Below are 12,084 nucleotides of genomic sequence, written 5' to 3' on the forward strand. Positions count from 1 at the left end.
TGAGGAAATCCAGAAAATGTTAGAAACCATAGAACCAGAGGGTTCCTCAGCAGTGGGCGGAAGGCTGAGGCTTTGAGGTATGGATCATGGAAATGAGTTGCTCAGGAACATAGGGCCCAATTAAGAGCTTTTGACCAAAAAGATCTGGGTTTTAATCTTGTCTCCACCATTTACTGTGCATACTTCAACAAATTACTTAAATTTCTGGGTCTGTTTTCCAGTTCGTAAATGGGAATTGTTAAACCTTTCTCAGAAGTTTTGTAAGATTAAATGAAGTCCTGTATTTCCTCCACTTTGAGACCCAATACATTCCTTAGAGTATTTGTTAATTGAATTGTGTTCAAATATAGTAATAGATGTACCTATCATAATGGCAGCTGTGTTCCCAAAGACCTAAGACGTATTACAAAACCACTAATTATACTTTGCATCTTAGACACAGTCTTTTTTAAAAATTATTTTTCCATTGAGTATTGCGATACAAGTGGCATTTGGTTACATGAGTAATTTCTTTAGTGGTGATTTGTGAGATTTTGGTGCACCCATCACCCCAGCAGTATACACTGCACCCTATTTGTAGTCTTTTATCCCTTGCCCCCCTCCCACCCTTCCTCCCAAGCCCCAAAGTCCATTGTATTATTCTTAGGTTTTTTTTCCTGATAGCTTAGCTCCCACATATCAGTGAGAACATACCATGTTTGGTTTTCCATCCCTGAGTTACTTCACTTAGAATACTAGTCTCCAGTTTCATCCAGGTCGCTGCACATGCCATTAATACATTCCTTTTTATGGCTGAGTAGTATTCCATCATAGATAGATAGATAGATAGATAGATAGATAGATAGATAGATAGATAGATAGATAGATAGATAGGTAGATATCACAGTTTCTTTATCCACTTGTTGACTGATGGGCATTTGGGTTGGTTCCAAGATTTTGCAATTGTGAATTGTGCTGCTATAAACATGCATGTGCAAGTATCTTTTTCGAATAATGACTTTTCCTCTGGGTAGATACCCAGTAGTGGAATTGGTGGATCAAATGGTAGTTCTACTTTTAGTTCTTTAAGGAATCACCACACTGTTTTCCATAGTGGCTGTACTAGTTTATATCCCACCAGCACAGTAGAAGTGTTCCCTCTTCGTTGCATCCATGCCAATATCTACTGGATTTTTTAAAATTTTTTTATTATGGCCATTTTTGCAGAAGTAAGGTGGTACTGCATTGTGGTTTCGATTTGCATTTCCCTGATCATTAGTGATGCTGAGCATTTTTCCATATGTCTGTTGGCCATCTGTATCTCTTCTTTTGAGAACAGTCTATTCATGTCCTTAGCCCACTTTTTCATGAGATTGTTTGTTTTTTTCTTACTGATTTGTTTGAGTTCATTGTAGATTCTGATATTAGTCCTTTGTCAGTTGTATAGATTGTGAAGATTTTCTCCCACTCTGTGGGTTGTCTGTTTACTCTGCTAACTATTCTTTCTGCCATGCAAAAGCTCTTTAGTTTAGTTAAGTCCCAACTATTTATCTTTGTATTTATTGCATTTGGTTTTGGGTTCTTGGTCATGAAGTCCTTGCCTAAGCCAGTGTCTAGAAGGGTCTTTCCAACGTTATTTCTAGAATTTTTATAGTTTCTCGTCTTAGATTTAAGTCCTTAATCCATCTTGAGTTGATTTTTGTATAAAGTGAGAGATGAGGATCCAGTTTCATTCTCCTACATGTGGCTAGCCAATTATCCCAGCACCATTTGTTGAAAAGGGTGTCCTTTCCCCACTTCATGTTTTGTTTGCTTTGCCAAAGATCAATTGGCTATAAGTATTTGGGTATATTTCTGGGTTCTCTATTCTGTTCCATTGGTATATATGCCTATTTTTATACCAGTACTATGCTGTTTTGGTGAGGAACAGCATAGTACAGTTTGAAATCAGATAGTGTGATTGTAGTAGTCTGTTTTCACACTACTGATAAAGACGTACCTGAGACTGGGCAATTTACAAAAGAAAGAGGTTTAATTGGACTTATAGTTCCAGGTGGCTGGGGAAGCCTCACAATCATGGCAGAAGGCAAGGAGGAGAAAGTCCCGTTTTACATGGATGGCGACAGGCAAAAAGAGAAGGAGGAAGACACAAAAGCGGAAACCCCTGGTAAACCATTAGATCTCATGAGACATTCACTACCACAAGAACAGTATGGGGGAAACTGCCCACATGATTCAATTATCTCCCACCAGACCCCTCCCACAGTACATGGGAATTATGGGAGTACAATTCAAGATGAGATTTGGGTGGGGACACAGAGCTGAACCATATCAGTGATGTCCTCAGAGTTATTATTTTTGCTTAGTCTTGCTTTAGCTATCTGGGCTCTTTTTTGGTTCCATTTGAACTTTAGAATTGTTCTTTCTAATTCTGTGAAGAATGATGGTGGTTATTTTGATGCAGATTGCATTAAATTTGTAGATTGCTTTTGGCAGTATGGTCATTTTCACAATGTTGATTCTTCCCATCCGTGAGCATGGGATGTGTTTCCATTTGTTTGTGTCGTCTGTGATTTCTTTCAGCAGTGTTTTGTAGTTTTCCTTGTAGAGGTCTTTTGCCTCCTTTGTTAGGTATATTCCTAAGTACTTTATTTTTTTGCGGCTATTTTAAAAGGGGTTGGGTTCTTGATTTGATTCTCCACTGGTCGCTGTTGATGTATGGAAGAGCTACTGATTTGTGTGCATTAATCTTGTATCTGGAAACTTTGCTGAATTCCTTTATCGGTTCTAGGAGATTTCTGGAGGAGTCCTTAGGGTTTTTGAAGTAAATGATCATATCATCAGCAAACAATGATGGTTTGACTCCCTCTTCACCAGTTTTGGATAACGTTTATTTCTTTCTCTTGTCTGATTGTTTTGGCAAGGACTTCCAGTACTATGTTGAAGAGGAGTGGTGAGAGTGGGCATCCTTGTCTTGTTCCAGTTCTCAGAGGGACAGCTTTCAACTTTTCCCCATTCAGTATTATGTTGGCTGTGGGTTTGTCATAGGTGGCTTTTATTACATTAAGGTATGTCCTTTGTATGCCAATTTTGCTGGGAGTTTTAATCATAAAGCAATCCTGGATATTGTCCAATGCTTTTTCTGCATCTATTGAGATGATCATGTGATTTCTGTTTCAAATTCTGTTTATGTGGTGTATCACATTTATTGACTCGTGTATGTTAAACTATCCCCTGCATCCCTGGTATGAAACCCACTTGATCATGGTGGATTATCTTTTTGATATGTTGTTGAGTTTGGTTAGCTAGTATTTTGTTAAGGATTTTAGTGTCTGTGTTCATGAGGGGTATCGGTCTGTAGTTTTCTTTTTTGGTTATGTCCTTTGCAGGTTTTGGTATTAGGGTGATGCTGGCTTCCCAGAATGAATTAGGGAGGGTTCCCTCTTTCTCTATCTTGTGGGATAGTGTCAAAAGTAATGCTACCAATCCTTTGAGTACCAATTCTGGTAGAATTCTGCTGTGAATACATCTGGTCCTGGACTTTTTTTGTTGGTAATTTTTAAATTACCATTTCAATCTTGCTACTTGTTATTGGTCTGTTCAGGGTATCTAATTCTTCCTGATTTAGGCTACGAGGGTTGTATTTTTCCAGGAATTTATCCATCTCTCCTAGGTTTTCTAGTTTATGTGCATAAAGGTGTTCATAGTAGCCTTGAATGATCTTTTGTATTTCTGTGGTGTCAGTTGTAATATCTGCCATTTCATTTCTTAATGAGGTTATTTGGATTTTCTCTCTTCTTTTCTTGGTTAATCTTGCTAATGGTCTATCAATTTTATTTATCTTTTCAAAGAACCGCTGTTGTTTCATTTATCTTTTGTATTGTTTTTTGTTTGCTTGTTTCAATTTCATTTAGTTCTGCTCTGATCTTGGTTATTTCCCTTAACACTGCCTTTGCTGTATCCCAGAGGTTTTGATAGGTGATGTCATTATTGTCGTTTGGTTCGAAGAATTTTTTAATTTTCATTTTGATATCATTTTTGACCCAATGCTCATTCAGGAGCCGGTTATTTAATTTCCGTGTATTTGCATAGTTTTGAAGATTCCTTTTTAGAGTTGATTTCCAGTTTTATTCCACTCTGGTCTGAGAGACTGCTTGATACAGTTTCAATTTTCTTAATTTATTGAGGCTCATTCTATGGCTCGTCATAGTCTACCTTGGAGAAAGTTCCCTGCACTGTTGAATAGAATGTGTATTCTGTGGTTGTTGGATGGAATGTTCTGTATGTATCTGTTAAGCCCATTTTTTCCAAGGTATATTTTAAATCCATTGTTCTTTTGTTGACTTTCTGTCTTGATGACCTGTGTAGTGCTGTTAGTGGAGTATTGAAGTCCCCCATTATTATTGTATTGCTGTCTGTCTCATTTCTTAGTTTAGACACAGTCTTTAATGTAATATTTTCACTATGCCATATTATGTTCTTTAATTTTTTTCTCTTCCTCATGGTTGACCAGCTTATTAAGTCCAGTGAGCACCTAATTGAGGCTAAAGAATTGCAACTTTCAGCATGCCTAATGATTCTCATGTTTGTCTCAATTGTTAGGTGTATGAGACTCATGCTTATTACTGAGATAGCAGTACTTTTTTTCTCATTTTCTAATCTTTTTTCCCTACATGATGAGTACAAAATGCAATTTGAATTTTTGAAATAATTCTCCAAAGACTTTTGTAAGTAAAGATGGCAGTGCTATTGAAACTGAATTTTTGGCTGACAGCCAGTGGAATTATGTGCTGGCTAAAAATGGTCATTTGTTAGGGGGAAAGATATACAAACACCTGATTTCAGGGTTCATGAGAGAGGAACAGGGGTATCAGTGTACAATGTACTAAACAGAATTATGCTGAAAATTCAAATATAAAAGTCAAGGACCATAACGCTAAAACAAGAAATTAAAGGCATGAGAATTGGAAAGGAAGAAACACAACTTTTTATTTATAGACAATTTGATTTTTATAGGTAGAAAATCCACAGAATCTACAAAAAAAAAGCTACTAGAACATGAATGAGCTTAGCAAGATTGCAAGATATAAAATCAATATACAAAAATCAATTATGTTTCTGTATACTAGTAATGGACAACCAGAAAATGAAATTTTAAGAAGATCAATTTCATGTACAATAACCTCAAAAAGAATAAAAGTCTTAAGAATACATTTAACATGAGAACTATACACTGAAAACTACAGTGTTGCTGAGAGAAATTTATAAAACTAAATTAATGCAATATATACCATGTTTATTAGGAGACTCAATATTGGTAATTCTTTCCATAATCATATACAGATTCAACATAATCTCTATCAAAATCCCAGTAGGCTTTTTGGGGATAGAAAGTGACAAACTGGCCCTAAAATTTATATGGAAATGCAAATGACCTATAGAATATCCTAGTGTGGAGAAACAACAAAATCAGAGGATTCACCCATCTTGATTTCAAAACTCACTGTAAATTGACGTAAGATAGATGCATAGATCACTAGTGCAGAAGCAAAAGTCAAGAAATAAACCCTCATATATGTGGTCAGTTGATTTTCATAAAAGGTGTTAAGGTAATAGGGAAAGGATGATTTTTTTTAAATGGTGCTGAAACAATTGGATTTGTGTATGCAAATTATGACCCTTGACCTTTACAGCACTCTCTACACACACACACAAACACACACACACACACACACACACAACAATCAAAATGGACCATAAGCTTAAATGTGGGAGCTAAAACTATAAAACTTTCAGAAGAATAATGGAAGATTGTATCATCTTGGGTTAGGGAAAAAAAAATTTTATATATGATGCAAAAGTTATGGACAACTGAAAGAAAAAAGAAGACACCATTAAGAAAATGAAAAGGCAGGCAACAGACTAGAAGCAAATATTTGCAAAGTAATTATCTAACAAAGGGCTTTAACCAAAATATTTAAAGAAATCTTACAACTCAACAATAAGAAGATAAGCAATTCAGTTAAAAATGAGCACAAGATTTGAACAGACACCTTACCAAAGAAGATAGATATACAAATGGCAAATAAGCACATGAAAAGATGTTCAACTTGATTCACCACTTGGGAAATATAAATTAAGACAATAATAAGATTCAACTCCCCAACCACTAGCTAGCATGGCTAAAATTAAGAAGGCTGATAGTATCAAAGTGTTGGCAAGTATGTAGACAAACTGGAATCTCATACATTGCTGATTGGAATGTAAAATACCATAGCCACTTTGGAGCAGTTTGGCATTTGTTTATAAGTTAAACGTACACTTGCCATCTGACCTATCCTACCTTCACATAAAATGGATGGATAAATAAAATATGGCGTATCCATGCAATGGAGTACTATTCAGCGATGAAAAAGAATGAGCTACTGATACATTTAACAGCATTGAGGAATCCAAAAAGTGTTACGTGGACAGAAGCTAGACACAAGAGACTACGTATTTTATGATTCTGTTTATATGAAATTTCTAGAAAAAGCAACATGATAGAGACAGGAAGCAGCTAAGAGGTTACTTGGGCCTGGAAGATGGGAGCAGGGATTGATTACAAAGGATATGAAGGAGCTTCTCAGAGTGATGAGAGTGTTCTTAAACATCATTGAGTTGTTTACTTATAATAGATAAATTTTATGGTAGGTAAATTATACCTCAATACCTAAAACAGATGCAAGTTTCCCATAACGCAACACACAGTAGGTCTTCAATACATGTTAATTTCCTGTAGTCTTTTTATGACGTTCATCCTGAGAACAGCTATATCAACAAGATACTCAAGATCCGGATTAATGTGGAATAGACTTAGCAATTGGTTCCAAACAGGGATTCACTTTTTTTCCCAGTAAAACAGTGCATTGCTCATTATATTCTTCTACAAATAGCATTAGGTGATTTGTGTGGTGGGGAGAATCTACAGAATAAACTATAAGACACGTAGAGTGTATTTTCAGTTAAAGGATTTCATTAAAAAGAACTGAACATTCAAAACTGGACTTCTGAATTCTGCCTGCAAAGGTTATAAACCTCAGGAACATCTATAAAGATGTCAGACTATATCATTCACGGACTGGACAGAATCCTGGTACCAGCAAGAAAGGTCCTTAAAGTCAAATATACCATTCCTTTTAAGAACCAAAATCTCCAGTGCAGTCGATTTAGGCTGCATGTTTATCCTCAGAAGCCAGAGTGCAAGAGGGATAACCATCAGAACCCTCATTTTATAGGTGATAAACACAATCTTTCCTCCTAGATCTTTATCTTTGTTACTAGTGAGCAAGGCATCACTTGTAATCTCTTAGGATCTAAAGGAAACAGTGCAGGTTATTTGAAATTTTATTTTTTTATCCTGTGACTCCCTGTCTGTTTTTAATCTCAGTGGGTCCTCTAGAAGGTTGACTAGTGTAGTCTCTCCCTCCTCTCCCCCTCCCCTTTACTTCCCTCTCCCTTCCTTCACTCCCTGCATTCTCTGTCCCCCAACATTCTACCCCCCAACACACATAGTGAATTATTTATCAGTAATGCCCTTTATTAGCCATACCGTTGAAGGATGAAGACAACATTTTTTCTTTTTTGAGTCAGGGTCTTGCTCTGTTGCCCAGGCTGAGGTGCAATGGCGTAATCATAGCTCACTGCATCTTCAAACTCTAGGCTCAAGCAATCCTCCCACCTTGGCTTCCCAAAGTACAGGAATTGCAGGTGTGAGCCACTGTGCCCAGCCTAAGACAACATCTTTAGGAACCTTAAAGTCATGAAGAAAAACAAACCTTGCACTTCTCACATTTAAAAAATACACACACTTTTTTTAAAAGAAAGTTTATATGCAATACCTTGTTAGTGTTCTTTATGGTTCTGAACTCTCTTTGCTAGTTTAAGGAACATAAAAATATATTATCTCTAACTTGGTCCGCTCGTAAAATTGTCATGTTCAGTATATTAAATTTAGAAGAATAGTCTATTCAGGCAATACACATTCACTAATTGAATTTACTTTGAAATGTTTTTAATTTTTTATGTAAATGGAGCCTCAGGCAGTTGAACTCTTAAGAAACTCATATCTTACTTTTTGCCAGTTTGGGGAAAACAGCAAAACATTAAGCTCAGAAGGAATCATCAACATTTTAGTTATTCTAATAAAATTGCTCAGTTTTTTGGACTAGTGGAATCCACAGTGGCCAAAAAAGTCACTTAGGACATTTGTTTCCAGAAAAGGAAATGAGAAATAAACGAAGAATCTTTCTCCAAAGATTCTTCCCAAATAAATCATAAGAAGAATTTTTCCCAAATCATAAAACACACCTTTGGCCACATTTTTTTTGGATTGCTTTTTATTTCTGAACTAAATGCTAGCAGCTTTAGCTTTATCCACAACAACGATTTCTGCAAGCTGAAGGCTTCTCTAGAAGACTATGCCATTTCGTTTCTGCTTTCCCTCATGTAGTTCTGCTTCTTGATTTGTTAACTATAGCTCTGTCTCTTCCGTGTGTTGTAGAAGACAGAGAAACCAGAATTAGATGAGCAAGAGGTGTGACCGTTTTTCAGAGGGGTGTGTCTGGCAAAACCTTAGACGGTATTTCTCAAATAGACATTTGAAGATGTTCTTTACCTGTACCTTCGAAACCATCCACTAAACTCCCCAGTCAAAATTCTTTGTCCCAGATTCAAAGCTTCCATAGAACTTTTCTCCTTCCTTTCTTAAGGCAGATTTATTTATCTCACCTTTCTTTCAAAATCTAACCTAGTGCCCAGCATACAGTAAAGCCTCAGGAATTGTTTGTTAAATAAATCAATAAATGAAATCAACTTTTCAAATATGAAATTTTAAGTATCCTGTTCAAATAAGCAAAATGTGGCAGCATCCATTAGCATCTTTTCCCTCTGTATTTTGGGTCCAGGAGATTGACAGCTGCTTAACTGGCCAGCCACAAAGCTCTGAGCCTTTCTTAATTATGTCTTTCACCTAGCTTCCTTGAGTACTTGTGTCTGAAGTTATGCTGAGTGTCTCCAAATAAGTGATTTTGTCTGGACTTTTGCTAAGTTAGGTATGATGGAAATATGTTTTCTGATTGTGACACAGTGATTGCAAAAGAAAGTAGATACCTTCCTTGACTTCCGTGCTCTATATCCTTCTGGGTACTCTATGATCCTTTGTTTTTAATATTCTTAGGCTTTTATTTTGAAAAAAATTCGGAAAGATGCTACTGTTCTATCCCATCACATTTTGCAACATAACGCTATTGTTAATACTTTTTCTTTCTCATTCCTGTGTTCAGCCAGTATAGCCATGGTAGTTTTGACATATTTTGTGAGTAATTTTGCATTTCTGCAGATGATTTGCGTTATAATGGGAAAAGCTTGAGCTGTGTCATCTGGAGATCTGAGTCCTAACTAATCCGGGCTTCATCACTTACCTGTTTTGTGATCTTCATCTACAAATATAGAAGGCAACACATTTACTACACAGTGGTCGTAAGGGATAAGTAATACATGTAAAAACTACTGGGGGGCATTTTTAGCACATAATAGATATTTGGTAAGTATTGAAACAAAATCATTTAGAAAGTGCCTACTTTTTTATCCTCTCATTAACAAGCAACTTTATTTCATGGGATGCAAATCTTATGGCCATTTTTTTATTATTATTATACTTTAAGTTCTAGGGTACGTGTGCACAACGTGCAGGTTTGTCACATAGGTATGCATGTGCCATGTTGGTGTGCTGCGCCCATTAACTCGTCATTTACATTAGGTATATCTCCTAATGCTATCCCTTCCCCCTACCCCCACCCCACGACAGGCCCCAGTGTGTGATGTTCCCCACCCTGTGTCCAAGTGTTCTCATTGTTCAATTCCCACCTATGAGTGAGAACATGCAGTGTTTAGTTTTCTGTCCTTGTGATAGTTTGCTCAGAATGATGGTTTCCAGCTTCATCCATGTCCCTACAAAGGACGTGAACTCATCCTTTTTTATGGCTGCATAGTATTACATGGTGTATATGTGCCACATTTTCTTAATCCAGTCTATCATTGTTGGACATTTGGGTTGGTTCCAAGTCTTTGCTGTTGTGAATAGTGCCACAATAAACATACGTGTGCATGTGTCTTTATAGCAGCATGATTTATAATCCTTTGGGTATATACCCAGTAATGGGATGGGTGGGTCAAATGGTATTTCTAGTTCTAGATCCTTGAGGAATCACCACAGTCTTCCACAGTGGTTGAACTAGTTTACAGTCCCACCAACAGTGTAAAAGTGTTCCTATTTCTCCACAACCTCTCCAGCACCTGTTGTTTCCTGACTTTTTAATGATCGCCATTCTAACTGGTGTGAGATGGTATCTCATTGTGGTTTTGATTTGCATTTCTCTGATGGCCAGTGATGATGAGCATTTTTTAATGTGTCTGTTGGCTGCCTAAATGTCTTCTTTTGAGAAGTGTCTGTTCATATCCTTTGCCCACTTTTTGATGGGGTTGTTTGATTTTTTCTTGTAAATTTGTTTAAGTTCTTTGTAGATTCTGGATATTAGCCCTTTGTCAGATGGGTAGATTGTAAAAATTTTCTCCTGTTCTATAGGTTGATCTTGTGGCAATATTATGAAGTCTTTATACCTTATGATCTCATGGGTTTTCATGTTACTGGTAAATTCAAATAACATTTATTTTGTGTCAAGTGTATGACTCTGCACTGAGCCTATAAAGCTAAGTAAGAAATGGTTGCTACCCTGGAAGAGTTTATAAGCAACTAGGTGAGACAAGTTTAAACAAAGAAGCAGAATTCAGCATGTTACTTGCTTGATAAGAGGTAGTTTTAAAATTGGAGAGGAGCACAGTGCACAACAAATATAGTTTCATGGCTCAGGTTCCATAGAACTTTAATACTGCCTAACTGGTTTGTTTGGCTGAATATCTTTTCTTTCTTCCCCCACCCCCAGCTTTATTGAGGTATAATTTATAAATGAAATTGTATATATGTAAGGTGTACAATGTGATGGTTTGATATATGTGAAGAAAAGGGGAACCCTTGTGCACTATTGATAGGAATGTAAATTGGGAGAGCCATTAGAGAAAACAGCATGAAAGCTCCTCAGAAAATTAAAGATAGAACTACCGTATGATACAGCAATCCCACTTCTGGATATTTAACTAAAGGAAACAAAATCAGTGTCTCAAAGAGCTACTGCACTCCCATGTTCCCTGCAACAGTATTCATAATAGAATAGCCAAGACATGGAAGCAGCCTAACTATCCATTGATGGATGAATTTTTTAAAAAGTGGTACATAAACACACAATGGAATATTATTCAGCCATGGAAAACAGACATTCTACCATTTGGGACTGTATGGACAAACTTTGAATATCCTTCCTTGAAGCTTTTACAAGAACTCTAATTGAGGTGCTCTTATCTGAGAATTCAAGATTTTTTTACCTGCACTTTTGACCATCTTGCTGTAAGAAATCATAGAAACAATACTTTGCTGAATCTTTGTCCCACTGTTTTCTTTCCCTCATTCCCATTCTGATTTTTAAGGACAGGCAAAGAAGATCTGTCTGTTGAGTAGACCACTTGGTACGTTAGGGGTTGGCAAACTATGGTGCATGAACCAAATCTAGCCCACCTCCTTTTTTATATGGTCCGCTCTCTAAGGATGGTCTTGACATGTTTTAGTGATTGAAAAAGTATCAAAAAAATTGTAATGTGAAATATGAAATTCAGATTTCACTTTCCCTAAATAAAGCTTTATTGGAATACAGCCATGGTCATCCATTGACTTATTGTTTATGGTTGCTTCTGAGCTACAACAGCAGTTGAATAGTTGTAACAAAGACTATAGAGTCCAGAAAGCCTAAAATATTTACTTATCTGGCCCTTTACACAAAAAGTTTACCAGCCTGTGTTATAAGTCATTCAAAATCTTCACAGCACTGCACATTCCTTTTAACATCAACATGCAGTATTAGGTAATATGAGCATCCTGGTTGGGTGCCTCTTTTTGAAGCTACAAATGTTAAGTAAGAGGGGCAACCTTAGAGTTAAAAATTCTGGAAACATTAA

General features: G+C 36.6%; 1 protein-coding gene across 8 annotated transcripts in view; it reads left to right on the plus strand.

Moving 5' to 3' along the window:
- ZNF462 (zinc finger protein 462) overlaps positions 1 to 12,084 on the plus strand; it is a 153,998-nt gene that overhangs the window by 126,533 nt on the left and 15,381 nt on the right. The window lies entirely within an intron of this gene.

Source organism: Gorilla gorilla, chromosome 13 (genome assembly GCF_029281585.2).
Source record: "Gorilla gorilla gorilla isolate KB3781 chromosome 13, NHGRI_mGorGor1-v2.1_pri, whole genome shotgun sequence".
NCBI classification, from domain to species: Eukaryota; Metazoa; Chordata; class Mammalia; order Primates; family Hominidae; genus Gorilla; species Gorilla gorilla.